An 11,745-nucleotide genomic window follows, 5' to 3' on the forward strand; every position below is an offset into this window, starting at 1 on the left:
AAAATAAATACCTCAAAGTAGGGGATTTTTCTCTTTTGCTTTTCTGCTGTGTTTCCAGTGCCTGTAAGGGTACCTGATGCATAGTATGCACTTAATAATAATTGTTGAGTAAATGATTTACAAAAAAATTTGGGATATGTTTTTGAAATATGTTTTAGGCAGGTATGTTCCTGAGGACATGCCTTTCAACTATTCTGTGTAGCATGCACTGCAGTAACTAGTGCAGTGGTTTTCAAGGTGTGGTCTGGGGACCTCTGGGCATCCCTGAGACCTTTCCAGTGGATGTGAGATGGAAGCTCTTTATATATTTATACTGAGGTGTTGCCTTTTTTACTATTGTCCACTCATGGGTGTACTGTGTAGTTTTCCAGAGCTACATGCTGGTATGATATCTCAGCAGATTGAATGCAGTATCATGTATGAAAATTCAGTTGTCTTAGTAAGTTGTATGTTAGAGAGATTTGCAAAAATGGTAAAATGGCACTCTTTTTGCTTTTTTTTTTGTTTTGGAAAATAATTATATTTTTTCATAAAATATATGTTAACATATAGTGGGTTTATTGCTGTTTTTTAAAGAAATAATATTTTAAATGCTTTCAGTTTTAATTTCTTATATGATAAGTAGTAATAGATATAACTCCTATAAACAAAAGCTCTTTGAAATTATCAGTAACTATAAGAGGGCAAAGGAGTCCTGATGTCAAAAAGGTTGAGAAGAATAGGGGTATAGTGTTCAAGAGCATAGACTTTGGAACCCAGGTTTCTTAGCTCTGCCACTACTACCAGCTCTGTGACCTTAGGCAAATTACTTAACCTCTCTGTGCCTGTTGGTTCGTCTATTTAAAAAAAAAAAAAAAGGTAATAATATCAATACCAACCCCAAGAAGTTGTAAGTATCAAATAACTTAATGTATGTAAAATGCTTATAACAGTTCCTGGTACATAATAAATGCTGTATGGTTTTTGATGATCTTGTGGTTGTTTTTGGTTTTTGTTGTTGGGCTTTGAATACTATTAGGTGCAGATAGTTTTTATTTCTTCCTGGATATTCTGGCAACTTGCCACAACTCTCTTGATATTTGGCAACTCATAAATTTTTTAAAAATATCTTTCTTCTTTAATCTTTTTTTTTTCTTATTTTTTTCTTCCTTAATCTTGAAGTACTTCTGGAAATTTGTTCTAAAGATATTTTAAAAGGTATGTGTGTGTGTGTGTGTGTGTGTGTGTGTATGTGTGTGTGTGTGTGTGTGTGTGTGTGTGTATATATATATATATATATATATAAGGATGCTCATAGTAGTATTTTTTTTAACATCTTTATTGGAGTATAATTGCTTTTCAATTTCGTGTTAGTTTCTGCTGTATAACAAAGTGAGTCAGCTATATGTATACATATACATCCCCAGCAGTATTCTTTATGATAGAAAAAACAGAAACAAACAGAAACAACCAATACTTTAGCAATAGAGTATTGGTTAAATAACTTATGATATATTCATATAATTGGTACTAATGTAGTCATAAGGTTATTTAAATATGTGGGAAAATGTTTACCATTTATCCATATAATCCTAAAAAAATGGCTATAAGGATATACATCAGAATATTAATAGCTGTCTCTGAGTAGTGGGATTTCATAGTGGATTTTTTTTTCTTCCTTTGAGTTTTCCTGTATCTTTCTAATTTTCCATCTTAAGCATATATTTCTGTTGTATTGATATAAAGCTCATATTAAATAGGTGTGTGTGTGTGTGTGTGTGTGTGTGTGTGTGTACACGTAGGTAGTTGAAAGAGGCAGAAAATGGCTGGAAGTGTAGTGTCTCGGATCAGGAGCTAGAGCTGTTGATTTTGGGACCTCTGCTGTCAAAGCACTCCACTGACCAAACAGTGAATGATAAGGAGGCACTCCATCCCATTAGGCTGTTCCATCTGACCAGTCTAGTTTGTCTAAACGTCTTTTATATTTTTTGCCTTTGTTTCTATTTTGTAAGATTTATTGAAATTTATCTTCGCAGTGTTTGTATTAGGTCATGTTCTTGGCAGAGCTGCAGATCCTTCCCGTGCACGATAACTTACTCTCAATTTGCTGAACCTTTCAGCAAAGTTTTTATGAACTAAAAACTCACTAAGTTTTTTTGTTTGTTTTTGATGGGTAAGAAAAATCAGAGTTCTCTTAGGCATAAAATAGTGGTGTTAGTATAAAATGTTTCAATTGTTTAAAAGTACCTTTCTGTAGTATATTTTGTTCTTTGACTGTAGGGTAGGTGTGAAAATCCTCTTAACAGTCCATCTACTCTTTATCAGAAAGCCAAAATTCATATTGCCTCATCTTTGCCTTGTAGATAGGAACTGAAGTACTTATACTGAAGAATTATATTCCTCAAATCAGTGCCATAAGACTAATTTATAAAATATTTGTCTGAGTATTGAAAATTTATGGTGTTAACATTAAGTAGGCTATCCAAACAGATGCTGTAACCTTGCTAACCCTTCTAACACCTTGCTACTCAAAAGTGTGTTCCAAACACCAGCATCATCTGTATCACCTGGGAGCCTGTTAGGAATGCACAACCTCAGGCTCTACTTTAGACGTGCAATCAGAATCTTTATTTTAACAAAGGTCCTCAAGTGCATATTAAAGTTGAAGCGTGTTGTTCCAACAGATATTTTTATTGACTTTGTTTTGGAGGTGAACAGGTGAAAGAAGTAAAGACGATCTGTTGGTGTATTTTTTTTTTTTTTTAAAAGGAGCAAACTGTTGATACATAAAACACACCCGGGACAGCTCTCCAAAGAATCATGCCGAGTGAAAAAGCTAATCTGAAAAGGTTACATATATGATTCCATTTGTATAACATTCTTTTTTTTTATGTTTCAAACTATTTTTTATTAAGAAGTATGACTAGGAGTATAATTATACACACACACACACACACACACACATAGTGTTTCTAGAAGAGTATTACCAAATTACAAATATTAAAAAGTCCTAAAACTGACAAAAATAGCAAGCACTTATAACTATTTCAAACACAAAAATTATTTGTGAAATTCACGTTTTTAAGGCACAAAGTAATTTAACTTTCAAAGATATGGGTTTTCCCAACTAGCATTCGAAGATGTTTAAAGCTGTACTCCAAATCCCTTAAAAACATATTGAAGAGACATATAAAATCAAGTCATGACATTAGGAGAACTATTGAACAGTGGGCTCCCCAAGCATTTTCCCTTAGGGAAAATAGGTAGAGTAATTAAAATGATTTTTTCCATTAGGTATAGCAATGAATCAATTTGAAATTACTGAGTACCCAGCATTGTAGCACGGAGGAATAATGTGTATAACATTCTTGAAATGACAAAATGATAGTCACTGAGAACAGATTGATGCCTCTTGGGGGCTGAGATGGGGTGATGCTGGGAGGAAGGTAATTGTGGCTATCAAAGGTCAACATGAGGGATCCTTGTAGTGATGGAATATTCTGTATCTTGACTGTATCAGTGTCAGTATCATGGTTGTAATGTTGCACTATAGTTTTGCAAGCTGTTATGATTGAGGGGGGAACTGGGTGAAGGGTAAACCAGATCTCTGAATTATTTCTTACAGCTGGGTGGGAATCTATAATCATCTCAAAATAAAAAGTTTAAGAAAACACAGACAGTTTGGCATCTTTTCAAAAAGTTAAACAGATTTACCATATGACCCAGAAATTCTACTCCTAGGTGTATATGCGAGAAAACTGAAAACATTGCTCCACACAAAAACTTGTACACAAATGTTCATGGCAGCATTAGCCAAAAGTGGAAACACCCCAAATGCCCATCACTTAATGAATGGATAAACAAAATGTAGTATATCCTTATAATGGAATATTATTCACCAATAAAAAGGAACGAAGGGGCTTCCCTGGTGGCGCAGTGGTTGAGAGTCCGCCTGCCGATGCAGGGGATACGGGTTCGTGCCCCGGTCTGGGAGGATCCCACGTGCCGTGGAGCGGCTGGGCCCGTGAGCCATGGCCGTTGAGCCTGCTCGTCCGGAGCCTGTGCTCCGCAATGGGAGAGGCCGCAACAGTGAGGGGCCCACATACGGCAAAAAAAAAAAAAAAAAAAAAAAGAACCTTGAAAACACGCCAAGTGACAGAAGATAGACACAAAAGGCCACATATTGTATAATTCCATTTATATGAAATGTCCAAAATAGGCAAATCCATAGAGACAGAAAGATTAGTGGCTGCCAGGGCTTGGTGGTGGGGGGTAGGACAGTGATGGGGAATGACTGTTAATAGATGTGGATTTCTTGGGGGTAATGAAAATATTCTGGTACTAGATAGTGGTGATGATTGTACAACTTTGGGAATATTCTAAAAACTACTGAATTATAGACTTTGAATGGGTGAATTGAATAGAATGTGAATGATACCTCAATTTAAAAAAAAGTCTGAGGAAAACAATGCAGCTTTCTCTAAGAGTGACAGGTAGCCTATCAGTTGTTGCTTGGGGCCAGAAGCGGAAAGAGAAGTTAACTACAAAGGGGCATAAGAGCACTTGAGGGGTTGAAAATGTGTATCTTGATTGTCATATTGGTTACGCAGGTGTATACGTTTGTCAAAAGGCATTGAACTTGTATGCTTAAAATGGGTAAGTCTGTCATATCTAGATTAAACTTCAATAAAATTGATTTCAAAAACTTGTAAAATTATTTCTGATTGTTTTAAGCTTAAAGTCACCTTTACATTAAAACTCTCTTGTCTTTATAAATACAAGGCTAACAGCTGTTTAAAAAAATTAACTTCGTGGACTCTGACTTCTTTTGCTAATTTCTATATCCCTTTTCCATCTAGTCAGTTTACAAAGTGAAATTAGATTGATCATTTTTCAGTCAGACTGTGCTCTTATGCTTTTGAACTATTGTGATTCTGTTGCTGTGCTTTTCAAAACCTATGAGTGGGTGTGACTATTCTAAAAATTTTTTTAAAGTTTAAAGTTTGTGGAACATTTTATGGGCTTTTGTTGCTTTTTTCCTTTTATGAACAACAGAAAAATGTTCCATTGGGTATAACAAATCAGGTTGATTGCCTTTCACCTTCATACACTCTGGAGTACCCTGAGCTAATTTGGGCACCAGGAGATTGGAGTTAAAATTACTCTCGAAGGAAGTAAGCCAAAAGGAGAAAAGGAGGTAGCACTGCTAGGTAATGCTTAAAAAAACAAACAAAACACAACAAAACCCCAAGTGTGTGAACTTCTTTCCCACCCACATCACCTCTGTCTCCCTGATCTCTTGTCAGGAAGTGTGTCATATTACACAAAAACCTCCAAGGTTTGAGAACAGTTGTGGAAGATAATCTCTAAGTTAGCAAAACCAGCTCTGTAGGTGGTTCCTGAGCTTTCTCCCTGAGGTTTCCTTCCCTTGCCCTCACTCATTTCTTGGGCCTAACCATGCCTAAACCCAGGGGTAGAGTACTTCCCATTTAAAATTCTCTACAGGTGAAGAAAATTTTTATTATTTCCCTTAAGCATAGGCAAGACAGCCTTATATTTGAAAAACAAATCATTAAAAATTAGTAGAGATAGGAAACTATATTCAATATCTTGCAATAGCTATAATGGAAAATAATCTGAAACTATATATATGTATGTATATAACTGAATCACTTTGCTGCAGATCTGAAACTAACACAATATTGTAAATCAACTATACTTAAATAAAAATCCCTTTAATATGTTAACATAGGTAACATGTTTTAAGAAAAATAGCTATATTTTCTAAAATAAAAAATTAGTAAGAGAATGGCATTGTTTTACATTTTTGCATATCTCTTTAATATGTGGCTTAATAGAAGAAAGAAAAAAACTAGTAGAGACCAAACAGGACAATGCAACAAACCACAAAACGTAAGAGACACATTTATAGAGTATGGAATTCTAAGTAGATTTTATAAGAATTCCAGGAAAAATATAGAAATATATTTAAAATAAAATAATAGTAGCTAACACATTTTAAATGGGATTTACCATGTGCCAGTGTTCCAAGCGCCTTACATATATTAGCTCTTTTAATCTTTGCAATAACTATGTGAAATGGATGCTCTCATTATCCCATTTTACAGATGGTGAAATTAAGGGGCAAAGTAGATAAAGGAACGTGTCCACACACCTGGTAAGTGGTAGAACTAAGATTGCACCCAGATGGTCTGGCTTCAGAATCCATGCTCTTTACCACTACATTATATGCTTTCCTCGTGAACTTCTGTCCCCCAATAAATATATAGTAGCTCTTGTCAGGCTACCCAGCTTGTCTAGGTTCCTTGTCCTGTTCTTTCATTACATAGCCTACCTTCTTTTTTACCCTCTTCCCTCCCCGCCTTATCCCCCGCACCCCCAGAACACTATGACATAATTGTTAAACAGATTTCTAACTTTTTTCTTTTTGAATATCTGTATTAAATTTTCTTGTCCTAGATCTCCTCTCTACATAGGGATGACCTTTTCCCCTACATTTAACCCTACTTAGAAAGCCTTCATACAAGCCCTGACCTTTGCCTAGAAGCTTCTCTCTTTTTAACAGTGATTCTTGTACCTGTTCACGAGGATTAGAAAGGTCGCTATTTTGAATTGCAGTGTAGCAAGATTTCTGACTCTACACCCATGGCCCAAACCAGCTTCATATGTTTGAAACTAAGCAAAGCCTCCTGAGTGTGTTGCCATAAACGTGCATTAGAAATTTTTTCCGATGTTGCAAATAGTTTCTGTGGGTAGGAAGTAAATTTAAATCTGTATATCTTTAGAGTAGGAACATTTTTTGTGTGAAGGTCCTTGCTGACTCTGGTAAGAAAAAAAGGTCGCCTTGCCTCCTTCTCCCTTTTCTTCTGAGCTCTGTGGTATAGAGCTTTCAGAACATCCTAACAGCTGAGTTTTATATCTGCTAAGTCAGTCCAGATGTTTGCAAATAATCTCCCATTAGTTTTATGCTAAAGATCCCCTTGCAGCTTGGCTTTTGGTCAACTGACTCAGTGTTACTAAATTTATATTTAATCCCAACTAAGGTGGTTAGTATGAATGTTTTTAGAAAAGTCTTGATAAATTTGAAGGAAAACTATTTTTTTGATGTGCTCTTAGAATTTCATAGGTGTTACATGAAAAGTGTTTGAGAATCTAGAAAAACGTGGTCCCCTGCATAGGGATCATATGCTAGTTTAGATAGTTTAGGATAAGAGCTTAGATAATCTAGTTCTGAAGTCAGTATTTGTACTCATGAAATAGTAGGTGAGTTTCTCAGCATTCATGGTTGATTTTATCCATTCCTGCCTCCTCCAGCTGCACCTCCTGATCGTCTTCCTTTTGCTTTCTAGGTTCTATCCTTCCTTAGGGTCTCAGAGAATGCCCCCCTAGCATGTCCCTCCCCTCTGGTTATTTTCATTCTTTCTCATTCTCTCTTTCTTCATGCATTTATACTTAGAGATTATATGTTTATTTGTGGGACTTTTTGATTGTTTAATGTATGTTTCCCTCACTAGTTTATAAACTCTATGAAGGCCTTACCTATTATTGTTCATTTTAATTTTATCTTACCTATTAATTTTGTTTTGCCACTTTATATCTAGCATCTCTAGCTTGATACCTAGTTGGTGCTGAATAAATGTTAATGAGTGAATGTGAAATATTGGAGAGATTGGGAAGAAAGCCACTCTTGGAACATTTGATATTAGGTTCCCCAACCCAACTATTTCTCGAAGAGCAAGTACAGAGTATCCTGCTAAGGATGAGTCTCTAGTTCCTTTATAAGATGTAGAGGGTCATGGTTTTTTGTACCGCCTTTCCCTCTCCATCATTCATTTTGAGAAAAGTCATTCTCAATTTTTGTGAAATTGTCAAGATATATAAACTACAGAGTATTTGTATCTCTATCACTAGATACACTTCTGCCCCAGGTTGAACCAAAAGTTATCTCTTGCTTCAAGTAAGGAGCTAGTACATATTTGGGAGCATTATGTATTGGCCAGTTGATTAGAGAATTTAAATATTTTCCTTTTTAATATACTTAATTTTGTCTGAGGCTTTGGGAGATCATCATGGCATATTTAAGTCAAAGGACTTAATTTTTATTGAAGTGGCAAGCATTCATTTTGCAATTTAAAAGCTCAAACCAAGAGTTTAATGTCTGAATACTTCTGCTTCTTGCCCATTGATTTCTTGCCTCCTGCATTTCAGAGTACTCTTCTGAGATATGTGGTGCTCCTGAAAGTGCTTGTCTCAGTCTACTCAGTTTCAAAAATTGTTTTCATAAGAACATTAGACAGCCTTAAACTTGGCATGCTGGTAGTGGGACTAAAGTACCACAAACAGACTTTATTCCTAGGAAAACTTTCCTTCCTTCTAATTTCTTTCTTTTGTTACTTTAGGATTTCTAAATTTTCTTTGGGGGTGTTTGGAAATTTCTTTTCCTAGTAAAAGAGTTACATAAAATAAGATTTAGAAAATGTATAGTTTAACAAATGCTCTTGTACACTATTCATAATAAAGATGGATCAGTTAGTTTACAAATTACTTTAAAGATGCAAATTGCTAAGTGGTGGTGTTGTGGGTTCTTGGCTTTTCAGGATGTCATCCCTTTTAGCCCTGTAGCTAAATATCAAGAGGCTACATGTTCAAACATAAAGCATTAGCCTCTGCCAACATTACATCAGCTCTACAGAACCTCATTGGCTAATTATCCCCTGGGACTAGGACATGGATTTGGCAGCTTGTGAAAGCTGCTATTTCCAATTTCTCCCTTCCTGGCTGTGACATATCCCAAAGGAATGAAGTTGAGAAATAACCATCTTCTTCTGAAAGCTCTCAACCTCTCATTCCCACAGTGGTTCTCATGGTCAGGGATAGAAGATCCCTTCCATTTGAGGAGTCCTTGTAGCTGATGATATATTCTTTAAGTAGTGGCCAAGGTACCCTGAATGAGCCATGGAAGGGTGATGGCAAGGAGCCTCATGTTCCTTGAGGTATGTTTCTGGGTGGTTGTCTATGAGAATCTTAGTGCTTTTGTTGGGATCCTCTTTATATTGCCAGAATTGAAGAAGCTGGAAGTCCAGGATTGGGGACCATATGTGATCATCATCTGTGTTAGTTGACATTCAGTGTAAGAATTAGTGTAGACATTTAACATCTCCTTTAATGAGCATCTATCAAGTAACTTTCTTGAGAGCAACTGTGGATAGTCAAAAGAACTGTATGATCTTAATCTTTTTTAGTCTCAATTTCTTCACCATAAAATAAAGATGTAGTACCTGCTTTATTTTCCTCAGAAGGTGTTGTGAGGGTGGAATGAGGTAACACATGTGAACAGTGTCACCAACAACACTGCTGACTACTAGTCACCCTATGCAGTGGGCCCATTTTAGGCCTCCTCTTACTTGACTTTTCTTTACCATTTGACCCATTTGACCCTATTCAGTGCACTCTCCTTGTTCTATACTACTCAGGGTTCTTTGTGTAATCTTGGTTAATCTAAGCATAAAATCAATTTTTTGGAAGAGTATTGGATAGTGCACAGCCTTAATAAGAAGGCTGTCTAACAAAGGTTGGAAAGAGAGCAGAAACTGAGCGAGGCAAGACATAGCGAAGACCATGCCACAGGACTAGTCTGCTGAGGACTCTGTCACTGGCACTGCTTACTGGACTTTCTCTGCCACTGCTGCTGGCCTGGTCTCCAGTGAATGCCTGCAGCTATTGGCAGTGCTACCGGTAGATACTTGCCATAGTGCCAGGGATAATTTCTGATTATATTTTCCACATTTGTGTCATTCCCCCAATTTTCAAAGTTCTAGATGAGAGGATCTGATTGGCTGGACTTGGGTTGTATTTGTGAGCTGGATGCCAGGATGCAGAGAGAGGGACTCTGTAGTAGGAAGAGAGGCCTGCCTTCCCCCATCTTGGAATTTCCCCCAAATAGGAAAGGTATTCAGATCTGGGCAGCTAAACTATAGACAGCATTCTCTCTTCAACTTGCCTTCTACCTCTCTGTCCACTGTCGAATCTCTTTTGCAGTCTTCTCTTCTTCTTCCTGTCCCTTAAATGTCAGTTTTTCCCAGGGTTAGCCCGTGACCCATTTTTCTTCTCAGTCTGCACATTCTCCGTAGCAATCTCATCCCAACTCGTGTCGTGGCTTCAGCTACCACTTATTCAGGATGTCTGCATCTATATCTCTAGCCCCACCGTATTTCCTGAGCTCTAGTAGCTTCATTTAATCTACTACTTCTTTCCACCTGGACATCTAGACAACTGCATACACTTCAGGCTGTTACAGATTTAAAGTTGCTGTTACCAGTCCCCACGACTACCCCTGCGTTCCCTAACTGTCCCTAACAGTTTCCTACCCAGAAAATTAGGAGTCATTCTCAATTCCTCTTTGCCTGTATTCCTCACATCTCTTTGGTCTCTGAGTTCTGTAGATTCTACCTTTACTTTGACTTCTCGTATTTTGTCTCACTGCCCTAGATCAGACTGTCATCGTTTCTTACTGTGGTTTCAGTAGCCTTCTTACTAGTCTCTCTGCCTATAACCCGGTTCTTCTCTAGTTTGCCCTTCCTACAGCTACCAAGATACTTTTTCTTACAATCAATTCTAATCATTTTATTCTTCTCAGAATGCTTCGATTTCTTATGGGGTAAAATTTAAACTATTATACTTTATTATATTGTCTGTTTGGCCTCTGACTAATTATCCTCTTATCACTTCTAACTTCACAGTCTCCAGCAGTGCTGAACTGCTTTTAGTTTCCAGAACATTCTGTGCTCTTTTAACTTTCTGTTCCTTTGCATATAATCTTCCCTCTGCCTTGACCTTTCCTCTCTCTGTTTGCCAGCTGACTAACTTCTGCTCAAGTCCCAGCTCCAGGGCTCCCTCTTCCGAGTTGCATATGCTGTCTTTGATTCCAGATGGGCTTAGGTGCTCCTTCTCCTGTGCTCTCCCTGTACTTGGGACAGACCTCCAGAGGGTTAGTTTTATTGCATTATTGTTCCTAGCAGAGCTCAGCAGTAAGCTTCTTTTTTTTTTTTTTGCGGCACGCGGGCCTCTCACTGCCGTGGCCTCTCCCGTTGCGGAGCACAGGCTCCGGACGCGCAGGCTCAGTGGCCATGGCTCACGGGCCCAGCCGCTCCGCGGCATGTGGGATCTTCCCGGACCGGGGCACGAACCCGTGTCCCCTGCATCGGCAGGCAGACTCTCAACCACTGCGCCACCAGGGAAGCTCCCAGCAGTAAGCTTCTTGAATGCAGGGATGGTGTCTTATTTCTATATCCAGAGTTCCTGTCACACAGCAGGTACATAATAATTTAATTTATTTAAGGACTAAATGAATGAAAGTACTTTGAAAGGGGAAGTGCTGTACAGATGTAACAATATTTTCATTATTAGCATTTTCTTGTAAGCATAGGCCCTTTCTAACTCTAAAGTTCTGTGATCTATAAATGAGTTCTGAGGGGGCAATTCTGATTTTTTAACTTAATTAATTAATTAATTTGGCTGTGCCGGGTCTTAGTTGCGGCATGCAGGATCTAGTTCCATGACCAGGGGTCAAACCCGGGCCCCCTGCATTGGGAGCTCGGAGTCCCAGCCACTGGACCACCAGGGAAGTCCCAACAATTCTGATTTTATTTCATTCTTTTATCTATCTGCAGGCGGCCAGAGGTCCAAGAGCCCTCCCAGCCCCTCAGATGAGTTTGCTTTCTCTATGATCAGCCTTATACTCTTTCC

The 11,745-nt window shown here is 37.8% G+C and overlaps 1 protein-coding gene across 1 annotated transcript in view; it reads left to right on the forward strand.

The window, feature by feature from the left end:
• Positions 1–11,745, forward strand: part of MRTFA (myocardin related transcription factor A) — a 170,798-nt gene that overhangs the window by 70,473 nt on the left and 88,580 nt on the right. The gene's annotated exons all lie outside the window — the stretch shown is intronic.

Source organism: Lipotes vexillifer, unplaced genomic scaffold (assembly GCF_000442215.2).
Source record: "Lipotes vexillifer unplaced genomic scaffold, Lipotes_vexillifer_v1.1 scaffold382, whole genome shotgun sequence".
Classification (NCBI taxonomy): domain Eukaryota; kingdom Metazoa; phylum Chordata; class Mammalia; order Artiodactyla; family Lipotidae; genus Lipotes; species Lipotes vexillifer.